Source organism: Balaenoptera musculus, chromosome 1, assembly GCF_009873245.2.
Source record: "Balaenoptera musculus isolate JJ_BM4_2016_0621 chromosome 1, mBalMus1.pri.v3, whole genome shotgun sequence".
NCBI classification, from domain to species: Eukaryota; Metazoa; Chordata; class Mammalia; order Artiodactyla; family Balaenopteridae; genus Balaenoptera; species Balaenoptera musculus.
Window position 1 is genome coordinate 139,690,444 of NC_045785.1, and position 17,300 is coordinate 139,707,743.

Genomic DNA, 17,300 nt, shown 5'->3' on the forward strand with positions numbered 1-17,300 from the left:
TATAAATTTGTATTATGTCTCAGATTTATTAAATATCTAAATTCAGGAAAGCCTGCACATGAGAACATATTAAATAGAATACATTTTATTTATTTATTTATTTATTTAAATTAATTATTTATTTTAAACATCTTTATTGGGGTATAATTGCTTTACGATGTTGTGTTAGTTTCTGCTGTATAACAAAGTGAATCAGCTACACATATACATATATCCCCTCCCTCTTGCATCTCCCTCCCACCCTCCTTATCCCACCCCTCCAGGTGGTCACAAAGCACCGAGCTGATCTCCCTGTGCTATGCAGCTGCTTCCCACTAGCTATCTGTTTTACATTTGGTAGTGTATATATGTCAATGCTACTCTCTCACTTTGTCTCAGCTTACACTTCCCCCTCCCTGTGTCCTCAAGTCCATTCTCTACAACTGCGTCTTTATAAATAGAATACATTTTAAACAGCACATGCCATTGCTGTACTTTAAGGTAATATTCTTTGAAAAGTGAAATTCCCACTCAGTAAACCAGTGTTTACTGGATATAAATGCAGATAATACAAAATGCAGATAATACAAAACTTTGAATGATTCATGGATATCAATGTGATTGATCAAATACAATATTTTCATAAACACAAAACCAGATTATTTACAAAACTTCTATTTCATTATTGGAGATCTATGAATTCTAAGATATAATCATAAAATCCACTGGAAGGATGAAAAGCAGTTTAAACTTCTTGTAATGAATATATAATAAAACCACTAGAGGCATTTTATTTAGGGTTCCTACAAGAAAGTGCTTAAATATTAGCATCGACACCCACATGCTGCATTCTCCTCAGACTCTGCAGTCAGTTGGTAAAGATCTCCCGAGCGTCCACTGTGTGGCAGGCACTGTGTAAGGTGCTAGGGATAAAACGAGGTGAAAACAAACACCTGACCTGCCCTTCTGAATCTTATAGTCCAGCTGGGGAAAACAACGTTTAGGAATAATCACACAATAGAAAACCCCATGACACAAGTCATGGTGTTAGGAAAGAGTAAGGAGATTTGAGGGCTTCCTTCAGAAAGTGATACTTAACTGTGATATAAAAGATAATCAGAGTTAATTAGTCAAAGAAGAAAGGGAAGATGGACTTATTATAAAACCAGAAAATCTGAAGGAAAATACAGGCATACAGGGAGGTAGAGGAGGGTGTGTATACATATACCCTGATCAGGTAGGATTACCTGACTAGGGAAGTTTAAGATAGTTCTTAGGTGGGGTTTGTCAGGGGGAAGGAGGGCAAGGAGGAGGAGTCCCCACACATTCTCTCAGCTGTGGAAAGGGTACATTTTAATTTGACATCAAGGCAAACTATGGTGGGGCCCAAAGAAGAGAAAGCAGTGTCTGGCTGCTTAGAGTTCATTTATGCTAGGCTACGCTAAGTTTGAGGGAGAAGGGAAAGAAGAACGTTCAACTTCGTTTCTAGATTGCATTAATCTAGTTTAGAAGAATAGGAAAAAGTGTAAAGCTATTTCTTCTAGTAATAAAGATTGTGATTTTGGCAAAAAATCACTCTAGGGTTAGATGTTATATAATATTATTTTGGAAATCTAGCTAATAAAATAGAATAAGAAAACAGAATAGTATAGGCTCCAATCAAGATGGCAGCGGCAAAGAACGTGGAACTCACCTCCTCCCACAAATACATCAAAAATACATCTACAAATGGAACAATTCTCACAGAACACCTACTGAACACTGGCAGGAGACCTCAAACACCTGAAAGGACAAGAAAGAGCTCTACGTAACCAGGTAGGACGAAGGGGGAAAAAAAAGAGGAAGTGGGACGGGACCTATGCCCCTGGGAGGGAGCTGAAAAGAGGAAAGGTTCCTGCACCCTGGGAAGCCCCCTCAGATCAGCTGGGACAGAAAGGCAGCTTCAGAGGCGCAGAGGAGAGTGCAACAACCAGTTTGTGGCAGGCAGGAGAGAGACCCGCACAGACCGTCGTACCGCTACCCTGTGTGCCCCAGCCCGAGCCGTGTGTCCGCTGGTACAGGCAGGGGCCGAGTACTGACATTCAGAGTTTAGAGGACAGACCTAGGGCGAGGACTGCTGTTGGCTGTGCAGAGAGAGCCTGAAGGGGCTGGAGTGTGGTATGGCTACAGCCGGGGGTGTCTGCGGAAGCCCAGGCCTGCCACAGAACTGACGAGCCACTGTTAAGTGGGGCACAAAGGGCAGGTTGCCATGGCTGCCCCTTTTTCCACATGCCAGCCTCCGCCTGCACTGACTCCGGGACACCGCACACCAGCCACCGCCTCAGGGGCTCCAGACTCAGCAGATTCCGGCAACCCAGCTGCCGCCTCGGGCTCCCACCTGGGCAGGCTCAGGGGTCCCAGCCACCGCCTAGGCTGGCACCTGCACCAACCACCATCTCGGCAGGCCCCAGGAGCAGACGCCAGTGAGCTGCCCACGCACAGAAGCAGGCCTGAAACCACAGCTGAGCCCGAGGGGCCGCGTGACTTAGGAAGCAGGGCTGCAATCTCTCCCTGCAGCTGTGTGAGCCGTGTATTTACACCTCCACTGCCGGCTCTGTAAATTCAGCATCTGCAGGACATCCGAGTAGACAACAGGTGCTCCCATGCTGGGATGGGTCTGGCCTTAGCAGCTGTGGGCTTTGCAGGCGCGTGCACATGGGGGCTGGGCTGGGCCTGGGTTTGAGCTGCCTCCATAGCTCCCACAGCAGGTCCAGGTGTGCAACTACTACAGTCCTGGGACCTGGCTTTAGCGGATCTGTGCTGGTGGCCTTGTGAAAACAACGCCTGAGGGACACCAGGGCTGACTGCCAGCATTCCCAAGGTTGAGACGGGGCTCAGGGCAGTATACTTTGTGAGCCCATACAATGGGTGACAGGTGACACAACAGAGCACACTCACTGGTGAACAGCTCTGGTAGAGGAATACTCAGTGGCTCCTCCCCCTGAAGGAGCGCTCCAATCCCACCTACCTCACACTGCAGCTCAGAAACGGATCTGGGGGCTTCTACTTCAACAGCTAGGGAACAGACCCAGCCCCTGACAGGGCAGTAACAACCACAGAGCAAAAAAGGAGGCCCCAATCAATATCCAGTGCAGGCTCTGGTCACCACAACACCAGTCACACCTCCTATCAAGGGGATAATGGCCAGGATACACTGAGGAAAGAGGCAACAGGCATCCACACTAAAAACAGCCCTCACACCAAAAAATATTAAACCCACAGAGGCTATACAGGGATGCTCCCACATAAAAACAGCCCTCCAAGACCACAGAGATAATTGTTTCTCCTAAACTCATAGAGCAAGAGAAGTATAAGTAAAATGAAGAAGCAGAGGAACCACTCCCAATTAAAAGATCAAGAGAATTCCCCTGAAAGAACAGACAATGAAACAGGCCCCTTCAGTCTAATAGACATCGAGTTCAAAAAGGAGATAATGAAAATACTGAAGGAGTTAAGAAGGACTATTGATAGAAATGCAGATTACTATTACCAGAAACTATAAAAAGGAACCAAGAAAAATTAGAGAACTCATTCACTGAGACAAAAGCTGAGCTAAAGGCAATGAATAGCAGAAAAAATAACGCAGAAGAACGAATAAGTGATCTGGAAGATAGAATAATGGAAATCAGCCAGTCAGAACAGAAAGCCACATGAAAAAAAAAAAGAAAGCAATATAAGAATAATAAAGCATGCCAATGTACACTTAGTAGGGATCCCGGAAGAGAGAGAAAACAGGACTGAAGATGTCTTTGAAGAAATTGTGGCTGAAAACTTCCCAAACCTAAAGAAGGGAACAGATATCCAGGTACAGGAAGCACAGAGGGTCCCAAACAAGATAAACCCAAACAGACCTACACCAAGACATATTATAATAAAAATGGCAAAAGTTAAAGAGAGGATTCTAAAGGCAGCAAGAGAAAAACAGAGTTAATTACAGGGGAACCCCCCATAAGGCTATATCAGTTGATTTCTCTACAGAAACGCTGCAGGTCAGAAGGGAGTGGCAAGATACATTCAAAGTCCTAAAAGGGAAAAATGTGAAATGTAGGATACTCTGTCCAGCAAGATTATCAAATGTAAAATCAGAGAGAGAAACAATTTCCCGGACAAGCAAAAACTAAAGGAATACAGCAATATTAAACCTATCCTAAAGGAAACATTGAAAGGTCTTCTCTAAATAGAAAAAAAGGTTAGAATCTTTAGGAAAAAAATCATAAATGGAAAGTAAATCATTTAAATAAGCCAGTACACAGATTTTTTAAAATCATAATTAAAAAAAAAATTTCTGTGAAAGCGAATATAACCACAATGAACAGCAAAAGGATGAATGTGAAGATGTAAAAGAGGACATCAAGATCATAAAATGGGGAGGAGAGTAAGAAAATGTAGATTTTTTTTTTTTTTCTAGAATGTGTTTGAGCCTACATGACTACCAGTCTAAAGCAAGCAGATACAGGAAGGGGTTAATATACTTGAAAAACAAGGTAACCACAAATCAAAAACATACAACAGATTCACAAAAACCAAAACCAGATTTTATGAATCTATCACATACAATAGATTCATAAAACAAAAGAAAATCATCAGACCACAAAAGGAAAAACCGAAAGAAAAAGAAAGGGACAAAGAAGAAATATAAAATCAACAGGAAAACAAGGTTTAAAATGGTAATAAATACATATCTATCAATAATTACCTTAAATGTCAATGGACCAAATGCTCCAATCAAAAGAGACAGAGTGGCAGGTTAGATTAAAAAAAAACAATGGCCTAAAATATGCTGTCTACAAGAGACCCACTTTAGAGCAAAGGACACACATAGATTGAAAATGAGGAGATGGAAAAAGATATTTCATGCAAACGGAAATGACAAGAAAGCAGGGGTCGCAATACTCTTTATTAGACAAAATAGACTTTAAAACAAAGGCTATAAAGAAAGATGAAGGACACTATATAATGATAAAATGATCAATACAAGGAGAGGATATTACACTCATCAACACATATGCACCCAATATAGCACCCAAATACATAAAATAAACACTAACAGACATAAAGGGAGAAACTGATGGGAATACAATAATAGTAGGAAACTTTAACACCCCACTCACATCAATAAACAGATCTTTGAGACAGAAAATCAATAAGGCAACAGAGATCCTAAATAATACAATAGAACAGTTAGACTTAATTGATATTTTCAGGACATTACACCCCAAAAAAGCAGAATACACATTCTTTTCAAGTGCACATGGAACATTCTCTAAGATTGACCACATACTAGGCCACAAAACAAGCCTCAGAAAATTTAAGAGTATAAAAATTATTTCAAGCATCTTTACTGACCACAACAGCATGAAACTAGAAAACAATCACAAGAAAAGAAATGAGAAAAAACAATTACATGGAGACTAAACCACATGCTACTACAAAACCAATGCGACAATGATGAAATAAAAAGAAAAATTAAAAAATAAATTGATGCATTTCCCCAGTGGTCCAGTGGTAAAGAATCTGCCTTCCAACGCAGGGGATGTGGGTTCAGCTTCTGGTCAGGGAACTAAGATCCCAAATGCCGTGGGGCAACTAAGCTGGGTGCCACAACTACTGAGCCCACGGGCCTCAACTAGAGAGGCTGTGTGCCGCAACTACAGAGCCCACGCACTCTGGAGCCTGAGTGTCATAACTACAGAGAGAAAACCCACACGCCACAACTAGAGAGAAGCCCGTTTGCTGAAATGAAGATCCCACGTGCCTCAACTAAGACCTGACACAGTCAAAAATAAAAAATAAAATAAATACTTTGAGGTAAATGACAATGAAAACACAACCATACAAATAACATAGGATGTAGCAAAAGAAGCTCTTAGAGGGAAGTTCATAGTGATACAGGCCTTCTTTAAGAAACAAGAAAAGTCTCAAATAAACAACCTAACCCACCACCTAAAAGAATTAGAAAAAGAACAAACAAAACCTAAAGTCAACAGAAGGAAGGAGATAAGAAAGATCAGAGAGGAAATAAATAGAGATTAGAAAAAACAATAAAAAAATAATCAGGGAGGAATCAAGATGGCAGAGGAGTAGGACGTGGAGCTTACCTTCTGCCACAAATACATCAAAAACACATCTACAAGTGGAACGATTCACACAGAACACCTACTGAATGCTGGCAGAACTCAGACTTCCAAAAGGGCAAGAAAACCTCCATGTAAACAGGTGGGATGAAAGAAAAAAGAAGAACAAAAAGAGAGAAAGGAATCACGATGGGACTTGTGCCCCAGGGAGGGAGCTGTGAAGAAGGAAACGTTCCCCCACCCTGGGAAGTCCCCTCACCAGTGGGGAGATCAGCCTGGACAGAGGGGTGCTTCGGAGACTCAGAGGAGAGTGCAGCAACCAGTTTGCAGAAGGCAAAACGGACAGAGTCGTGCACAGATGGTTGGTACCACCACCCTACGTTCCCCAGCCTGAGATGCTCATCTGCTGGTACGGACAGGGGGCTGGATGCTGAAGCTCTGGCTTTGGAGGTCAGACCCAGGGAGAGGACCAAGGGTTGGCTGCAGGGAGACAGCCTGAAGAGGCTGGAGTGTGGCAGCTGAGGACGCACTTGGAAGAGGTCTGGGCCTGACAGAGAGGCAAGGCACCACTGTTGGGGGGCACACGAGAGGTATGGGACTGCCATAGGAGCTTCTTTCTGTGCGTGTGGGCTCTCAGGCAACAGGACGTCACCTACACGAGCTCCAGGTGCAGGCACGAGCCACTGCTGCCATTGTGGGCTCCAGAGATGGGCATGGGCCATCGCCACAGCTAAAGAACCTGTGAGCAGGCACCAAGTGCTGCCCCAGCTGTCCCGGGAGTGTGCCAGCCACCTCCACCATTGGGAAACCTGCAAGCAGGCGCCATTCACTTTCCCTCCTGCCCCGGGATGTCGCCACTACTGGGAGACACAGCAGTGGGTGCGAAGCACTGACCCTGCTGTCCCAGGAGTGCATGGGCAGCTGCTGACACTAGGCGACCCAGGAGCAGGCGCCAGTTGCTGCCCCTGCTGTTGCAGGGGTGCGTGGGCCGCTGCCACAGTTAGGGGACCCACGAGCAGACTGCAAGCACTTGCCCCCACTGTTCTGGGCACTCACAGCCCACTGCCACTGCTGGGAGTCCCGCAGGTGGGCATGAATTGCTGCCCCCGCCGTGTGCAGGGAATGCACACAGGCCACCGCACCTAAACATCCCATATCAAGGGGATAACGGCCAGCACACACTTAGGAAAGAAGCAGCAAGCATCCAAACTAAAAGCACCCCTTGATTCTGGACATGATGGTGGAGTAGAAGGACTTGAGCTCACCTCTTCTCATGAAAACACTAAAGCCACAACTAACTGCTGAACAACCATCAACAAAAGACTGGAACCTACCAAAAAAGGTACATCCAAAGACAAAGAAGAAGCTACAATGAGATGGTAGGAGGAGCTTTTGCAATATAATCAAATCTCACAGTCACCAGGTGGGCAACCCACAAAACTGGAAAATCATTATATGGCAGAGGTACTCCCGCAGCAGTAAGTTCTGAGCCCCTCATCAGGATCCCCAGCCTGAGGGGCTGGCATTGGGAGGTGGAGCCCCCAGAGCATTTGGCTTCAAAGCCCGGCAGGACTTGAGTGCAGGAGCTCCACACGGCTGGAGGAAACAGAGATTCCACTCTTGAGGGTGTACACAAGATTTCACGTGCACTAGGACCCAGCATAAACTGGTGACTCCATAGGAGCCAGGGCTAGACCTACATGAGGATCTTGGAGGGTCTACTGGGGAGGTGGGGGTTGGATGTGGCTCACTGTGGGGGCAAGGACACTGGTGGTGGAGGCTCCAGGGAATATTGATCGGCTGAGCTCTCCTGGAGGTCGCCATTTTGGTACTAGACCTGGCCCCACCCAACAGCCTGCAGGCTCCAGTGGTGGAACACCTCAGGCCAGACAACCAGCAGGGGTGGAACACGGCTCCACCCATCAGCAGACAGGCTGCCTGAAGTTGTACTGAGCTCACAGCCACCTCTACACACACCCCTTGACACGGCCCTGCCCACCAGAGGGACAAGACCCAGCTCCACCAACCAGTGGAGAGCCCAGTCCCTCCCACCAGGAAGCCTGCACAAGCCACTGGACCAACCTCACCCACCAGGGGACAGACACCAGAAGCAAGAGGAACTACAATCCTGCAGCCTGTGGAAAGGAGACCACAAACACAGTAAGTTAGACAAAATGAGACAGCAGAGAAATATGTTTTAGACTAAGGAACAAGATAAAAACCCAGAAGAACAACTAAGTGAATTAGAGATAGTCAATCTACCTGAAAAAGAATTCAGAGTAATGACAGTAAAGGTGGTCCAAGATCTCAGAAAAAGAATGGAGGCACGGACCAAGAAGATACAAGAAATGTTTAACAAAGACATAGAAGACTTAAAGAATAGAGATGAATAATACAATAACTGAAATGAAAAAATACACTAGAAGGAAACAATAGCAGAATAAATGAGGCAGAAGAACGAGTAAGTGTGCTGGAAGACACAGCAGTGGAAATCACTGCCGTGGAACAGAATAAAGAAAAAAGAATGAAAAGAAGTGAAGACAGTCTAAGGGACCTCTGGGACAACATTAAACACACCAGCATTTGCATTATAGGGGTCCCAGAAGGAGAAGAGAGAGAGAAAGGACCTGACAAAATATTTGAAGAGATAATAGCTGAAAACTTCCTTAACATGAGAAAGGAAACATTCACTCAACTCCAGGAAGTGCAGAGAGTCATATAAAGTGATGAAAGGAAAGAACCTACAACCAAGAATACTCTACCCATCAAGGCTCTCGTTCAGATTTGATGGAGAAATCAAAAGCTTTACAGACAAGCAAAAGCTAAGAGAATTCAGCACCAACAAACCAGCTCTACAACAAATCCTAAAGGAAGTTCTCTAGGTGGAAAAGAAAAGGCCTACAACTAGAAACAAGAAAATTACGAATGGGAAAGCTCACCAGTAAAGGCAAACATAAAGTAAAGGTAGGAGATCATCCACACAAAAATATGATATCAAAACGAGCAATCATGAGAAGAGAGTACAAATGCAGGACACTGGAAATGCATTTGAAATTAAGAGACCAGCAACTTTAAAAAGTCTTCTGTGTATACATATATAGATAGATAGATAGATATAGATATAGACTCCTATATCAAAACCTCATGAGAACCGCAAACCAAAAATCTACAATATATACACACACAAAAAAGAAAAAGCAACCCAAACGTAACACTAAAGATAGTCATTAAATCACAAGAGATACACACACAAACAAGAAAAAGCAATCCAAACATAACACTAAAGATAGTCATCAAATCACAAGAGAAGAGAGCAAAAGAGGAAGGGAAGAAAACAGACCTACAAAAACAATTCCTAAACAATTAACAAAATGGCAATAAGAACATACATATCAATAATTACCTTAAATGTAAATGGATTAAATGCTCCAACCAAAAGACATAGACTGGCTGAAGGGATACAAAAACAAGACCCCTATATATGTTGTCTACAAGAGACCCACTTCAGATCTAGAGACACATACAGACTGAAAGGGAGGGAATGGAAACAGATATTCACAAGTGGAAATCAAAAGAAAACTGGAGTAGCAATACTCATATCAGACAAAATAGACTTTAAAACAAAGACTATTACAAAAGACAAAGAAGGACACTACATAACAATCAAGGGATCAATCAAAGGAGAAGATATAACAATTGTAAATATATATGCACCCAACATAGGAGCACCTCAATACATAAGGCAAACGCTAACGGCCATAAAAGAAGAAATCAATAGTAACACAATAATAGTGGGGGCATTTAACACCCCACTTTCATCAACAGACAGATCATCCAGACAGAAAATCTATACAGAAACACAGGCCTTATATGACACATTAGACCAAACAGACTTGACATTTACAGAACATTCCATCCAAAAGCAGCAGAATACACTTTCTTCTCAAGTGCACATGGAAAATTTTCCAGACTACATCACATCATGGGCCACAAATCAAGCCTCAGTAAATTTAAGAAAACTGAGATCATATCAAGCATCTTTTCAAACCGCAACACTATGAGATCAGAAATCAATTTCAAGAAAAAAACTGTAAAAAACACAAACACGTGGAGGCTAAACAATATGTTACTAAACAACCAATGGATCACTGAGGAAATCAAAGAATACCAAGAGAAATGACAATGAAAACATGACAATCCAAAACCTATGGGATGCAGCAAAAGCAGTTCTAAGAGGAAAGTTTATAGTAGTCTTACCTCAGGAAACAAGAAAAATCTCCAAAAAGCAACCTAACCTTACACCTAAAGCAACTAGACAAAGAACAAACAAAACTAAAAGTTAGAAGGAAAGAAATCATAAATATCAGAGCAGAAATAAATGAAATGGAGATGAAGAAAACAATAGAGAAGATCAATGATACTAAAAGCTGGTTCCTTGAGAAGATAAACAAAATTGATAAACCATTAGCAAGACTCATCAAGAAAAGAAGGGAGAGGGCTCAAGTCAATAAAATTAGAAATGAAAAAGAAGTTACAATGGATACCACAGAAATAAATACAAAGGATCGTAAGAGACTACTACAAGCAACTATATTCCAATAAAATGGACAATCTAGAAGAAACGGACTTCGTAGAAAGGTACAACCTTCCAAGACTGAACCAGGAAGAAAAGAAAATATGAACAGACCAATCACAAGTACTGAAATTGAAACTGTGATTAAAAAACTTTCAACAAACAGAAGTCCAGGACCAGATGGCTTCACAGGTGAATTCTATCAAACATTTAGAAACTGAAACTCTTCCAAAAAATTGCAGAGGAAGGAACACTCCCAAACTCATTCTATGAGGCCATCATCACCCTGATACCAAAACCAGATAAAGATACCACAAAAAAAGATTACAGGCCAATATCACTGATAAATATAGACGCAAAAATCCTCCGCAAAATACTAGCAAATTGAATCCAACAATACATTAAAAGGATCAGACACCATGTTCAAGTGGGATTTATCCCATGGATGCAAGGATTCTTCAACATATGCAAATCAATTATTGTGATATACCACATTAACGAACTAAAGAATAAAAACCATATGATCATCTCAATAGATGCAAGAAAAGCTTCTGACAAAATACGACATGCATTTATGATAAAAACTCTCCAGAAAGTGGGAATACAGGGAGCCTACCTCAACGTAATAAAGGCCATATATGACAAACCCACACCTAACATCACTCTCAACAGTAAAAAGCTGAAAACATTTCCTCTAAGATCAGGAACAAGACAAGGATGTCCACTCTCACCACTTTTATTCAACATAGTTTTGGAAGTCCATAGTTTTGGCAATCAGAGAAGAAAAGAAATAAAAGGAATCCAAATTGGAAAAGAAGAAGTAAAACTGTCACTGTGTGCAGACGACATGATACTATACATAGAAAATCCTAAAGAGGCTACCAGAAAACTACTAGAGCTCATCAATAAATTCAGTAAAGTTGCAGGATACAAAATTAAAACATAGAAATCTCTTGCATTGCTATACACTAACAACAAAAGATCAGAAAGAGAAATCAAGGAAACAATCCCATTTATCATCACACCAAAAAGAATAAAATACCTAGGAATAAACCTACCTAAGGAGGCAAAAGACCTGTCCTCTGAAAACTATAAGATGTTGACGAAAGAAATCAAAGATGACTCAAACAAATGGAAAAATATACCATGTTCTCGGATTGGAAAAATCAATATTGTCAAAATGACTATACTTCCCAAAGCAATCTACAGATTCAATGCAATCCCTATCAAATTATCAGTGTCATTTTTCACAAAACTAGAACAAAAAAATTTTAAATCTGTATAGAAATACAAAAGACCCCAAATAGCCAAAGCAATCCTGAGAAGGAAAAATTGAGTTGGAGGATTCAGATTCCCTGACTTCAAACTATACTACAAAGATATAGTAATCAAAATTGTATGGTACTGGCACAAAAACAGAAATACAGATCAATGGAACAGGATAGAAAGCCCAGAAATATATCCACACACCTATGGTCAATTAATCTATGACAAAGGAGGCAAGAATATACAACAGAGAAAAGACAGTCTGTTAAATAAGTGGTGTTAGGAAAACTGGACAACTACACGTAATAGAATGAAATAAGAACATTCTCTAACACTACACACAAAAATAAACTCAAAATGGATTAAAGACCTAAATGTAAAGCAGGATACTGTAAAACTCTTAGAGGAAAACACAGGCAGAACACTCTTTGACATAAATCGTAGCAATATCTTTTTGGATCCACCTCCTAGAGCAATGAAAATAAAAACAAAAATACACAAATGGAACCTAATTTAACTTAAACACTTTTGCACAGCAAAGGAAACCATAAACAAAATGAAAAGACAACCCACAGAATGGGAGAAAATATTTGCAAATGATGCTACTGATAAGGGATTCATCTCCAAAATACACAAGCAGCTCATGCAGCTCAATATCCAAAAAACAAACAACCCAATCAAAAAATGGGCAGAAGATCTAAACAGACATTTCTCCAAAGAAGACATACAGATGGCCAACTGGCACATGAAAAGATGCTCAACATTGCTAATTATTAGTGAAATGCAAATCAAAACTACAATGAGGTGTCACCTTACACAGGTCAGAATGGCCATCATCAAAAAGTCTACAAACAATAAATGCTGGAGAGGGTGTGGAGAAAAGGGAACCCTCCTACACTACCGGTGGGAATGTAAATTGGTGCAGCCACTATGGAGAACAGTATGGAGGTTCCTTAAAAAACCAAAAATAGAACTACCATATGATCCAGCAATCCCAATCCTGGGCATGTATCTGGAGAAAACCATAATTCGAAAAGATATATGCACCCCGGGGAGACCTTCAAGATGGCGGAAGAGTAAGACGTGGAGATCACCTTCCTCCCCACAAATACATCAGAAATACATCTACATGTGGAACAACCCCTACAGAACACCTACTGAATGCTGGCAGGAGACCTCAGACCTCCCAAAAGGCAAGAAACTCCCCATGTACCTGGGTAGGGCAAAAGAAAAAAGAAAAAACAGAGACAAAAGAATAGGGACGGGACCTGCACCAATGGGAGGGAGCTGTGAAAGAGGAAAAGTTTCCACACACTAGGAAGCCCCTTCACTGGTGGAGACGGCGGGTGGCGGGGAGGGGTGGAAGCTTTGGAGCCACGGAGGAGAGTGCAGCAACAGGGGTGCAGAGGGCAAAGCAGAGAGAGGGAGATTCCCAAGGTGCTGACCAGCACTCACCAGCCCAAGAGGCTTGTCTGCTCAACCACTGGGGCAGGTGGGGGCTGGGAGCCGAGGCTCCGGCTTCTGAGGTCAGATCCCAGGGAGAGGACTGGGGTTGGCTGCGTGAACACAGCCTGAAGGGGGCTAGTGTGCCACAGCTAGCCGGGAGGGAGTATGGGAAAAAGTCTGCAACTGCCGAAGAGGCAAGAGACTTTTTCTTGCCTCTTTGTTTTGCGGTGCATGAGGAGAGGGGATTAAGAGCACCGCCTAAACGAGCTCCAGAGACAGGCACAAGCCGTGGCTATCAGCAAGGACCCCAGAGATGGGCATGAGACACTAAGGCTGCTCCTGCAGCCATGAAGAAGCCTGTGTGCAAGCACAGGTCATTATCCACACCTCCCCTCCCAGGAGCCTGTGCAGCCCATCACTGCCAGGGTCCCATGATCCAGGGACAACTTCCCCGGGAGAAAATACGGTGTGCCACAGGCTGGTGCAACATCATGCTGGCCTCTGCCGCCGCAGGCTCGCCCTGTATTCCGTACCCCTCCCTACCCCCCGTCTGAGTGAGCCAGAGACCCTGAATCAGCTGCTACTTTAACCCCATCCTGTCTGAGTGGGAACAGATGCCCTCAGGTGACCTACATGCAGAGGTGGGGCCAATTCAAAGCTGAACCCCAGGAGGTGTGGGAACAAAGAAGAGAAATGGAAATTTCTCCCAGCAGCCTCAGGAGCAGAGGATTAAATCTCCACAATCAACTTGATGTACCCTGCATCTGTGGAATACCTGAATAGACAACGAATCATCCCAAATTGAGGAGGTGGACTTTGGGAGCAAGATATATTATGTTTTCCCCTTTTCCTGTTTTTGTGAGTGTGTATGTGTATGCTTCTGTGTGAGATTCTGTCTGTATAGCTTTGCTTTCACCATTTGTCCTAGGGTTCTGTCCTTTTTTTTTTTTTTAACTTAAAAAAATTTTTTTTCTAATAATTATTCTTTTTTATTTTAATAACTTTATTTTATTTTACTTTATTTTATTTTATTTTATCCTCTTTCTTTCTTTCTTTCTTTCTATTTTTTCTCCCTTTTATTCTGAGCCGTGTTGATGAAAGGCTCTTGGTGCTCCAGCCAGGAGTCAGTGCTGTGCCTCTGAGGTCGGAGAGCCAACTTCAGGACACTGGTCCACAAGAGACCTCCCAGCTCCACGTAATATCAAACGGCGAAATTCTCCCAGAGATCTCCATCTCAACGATAGACCCAGCTCCACTCAAGGACCCGCAAGCTACAGTGCTGGACATCCTATGCCAAACAACTAGCAAGACAGGAACACAACCCCACCCACTAGCAGAAAGCCTGCCTAAAATCATAATAAGGTCACAGACACCCCAGAACACACCACCAGACATGGAACTGCCCACCAGAAAGACAAGATGCAGCCTCATCCACCAGAACACAGGCACTAGTCCCCTCCACCAGGAAGCCTACACAACCCACTGAACCAACCTTAGCCACTGGGGACAGACACCAAAAACAACGGGAACTACGAACCTGCAGCCGGCAAAAAGGAGACCCCAAAACACAGTAAGTTAAGCAAAATGAGAAGACAGAGAAACACAAAGCAGACAAAGGAGCAAGGTAAAAACCCACTAGACCAAACAAATGAAGAGGAAATAGACAGTCTACCTGAAAAAGAATTCAGAGTAACGATAGTAAAGATGATCCAAAATCTTGGAAACAGAATGGAGAAAATACAAGAAACATTTAACATGGACCTAGAAGAACTAAAGAGCAAACAATGATGAGCAACACAACAAATGAAATTCAAAATTCTCTAGAAGGGATCAATAGCAGAATAACTGAGGCAGAAGAACGGGTAAGTGACCTGGAAGATAAAATCGTGGAAATAACTATTGCAGAATAACTAGAGCAGAATAAGGAAAAAAGAACGAAAAGAGAATTGAGGACAGTTTCAGAGACCTCAGGGACAACATAATACACACCAACATTCAAATTATAGGGGTCCCAGAAGAAGAAGAGAAAAAGAAAGGGACTGAGAAAATATTTGAAGAGATTATAGCTGAAAACTTCCCTAATATGGGAAAGGAAATAGTTAAGTCCAGGAAGCGCAGAGAGTCCCATACAGGATAAATCTAAGGAGAAACACACCAAGACACATATTAATCAAGCTATCAAAAATTAAATACAAAGAAAAACTATTAAAAGCAGCAAGGGAAAAACAACAAATAACATACAAGGGTATCCCCATAAGGTTAACAGCTGATCTTTCAGCAGAAACTCTGCAAGCCAGAAGGGAGTGGCAGGACATATTTAAAGTGATGAAAGGGAAGAACCTACAACCAAGATTACTCTACCCAGCAAGGATCTCATTCAGATTCAACGGAGAAATTAAAACCTTTACAGACAAGCAAAAGCTAAGAGAATTCAGCACCACCAAACCAACTTTACAACAAATGCTAGAGGAACTTCTCTAGGCAGGAAACACAAGAGAAGGAAAAGACCTACAATAAGAAACCCAAAACAATTAAGAAAATGGTAATAGGAACATATATATCGATAATTACCTTAAATGTAAATGGATTAAATGGTCCAACCAAAAGATATAGACTGGCTGAATGGATACAAAAACAAGACCCATATATATGCTGTCTACAAGAGACCCACTTCAAACATAGGGATACATGCAGACTGAGAATGAGGGGATGGAAAAAGATATTCCATGCAAATGGAAATCAAGAGAAAGCTGGAGTAGCAATTCTCATATCAGACAAAATAGACTTTAAAATAAAGACTATTACAAGAGACAAAGAAGGAAACTACATAACGATCAAGGGATCAATCCAAGAAGATATAACAATTGTAAATATTTATGCACCCAACATAGGAGCACCTCAATACATAAGGCAAATGCTAACAGCCATAAAAGGGGAAATCGACAATAACAAAATCATAGTAGGGGACTTTAACACCCCACTTTCACTAATGGACATCATCCAGAATGAAAGTAAATAAGGAAACACAAGCTTTAAATGATACATTAAACAAGATGGACTTAATTGATATTTATAGGACATTCCATCCAAAAACAACAGAACACACTTTCTTCTCAAGTGCTCATGGAACACTCTCCAAGATAGATCATATCTTGGGTCACAAATCAAGCCTTGGTAAACTTAAGAAAATTAAAATTGTATCAAGTATCTTTTCCAACCACAACGCTATGAGATTAGAAATGAATTACAGGGAAAAAAAACGTAAAAAATACAAACACATGGAGGCTAAACAATACACTACTTAATAACCAAGAGATCACTGAAGAAATCAAAGAGGAAATCAAAAAATACCTAGAAACAGATGACAATGAAAACACGACGATCCAAAACCTATGGTATGCAGCAAAAGCAGTTCTAAGAGGGAAGAATATAGCAATACAATCCTACCCTAAGAAACAAGAAACATCTCAAATAAACAACCTAAACTTATACCCAAAGCAATTAGAGAAAGAAGAACAAAAAAACCCCAAAGTTAGCAGAAGGAAAGAAATCATAAAGATCAGAGCAGAAATAAATGAAAAAGAAATGAAGGGGGCTTCCCTGGTGGTGCAGTGGTTGGGGGTCCGCCTGCCAATGCAGGGGACGCGGGTTCGGGCCCTGGCCTGGGAGGATCCCACGTGCCGCGGAGCAGCTGGGCCCGTGAGCCACAGCTGCTGAGCCTGCGTGTCTGGAGCCTATGCTCCGCAACAAGAGAGGCCACGATGGTGAGAGGCCCATGCACCGCGATGAAGAGTGGCCCCCGCTTGCTGCAACTAGAGAAAGCCCTCGCACAGAAACGAAGACCCAACACAGCCAAAAATAAATAAATTAATTAATTAAAAAAAAAAAAGAAATGAAGGAAACAATAGCAAAGATCAATAAAA

The 17,300-nt window shown here is 42.2% G+C and overlaps 1 protein-coding gene across 8 annotated transcripts in view; it reads right to left on the bottom strand.

Annotated features, from left to right (window-relative positions):
• Positions 1-17,300, bottom strand: part of EDEM3 (ER degradation enhancing alpha-mannosidase like protein 3) — an 80,038-nt gene that overhangs the window by 3,959 nt on the left and 58,779 nt on the right. The window lies entirely within an intron of this gene.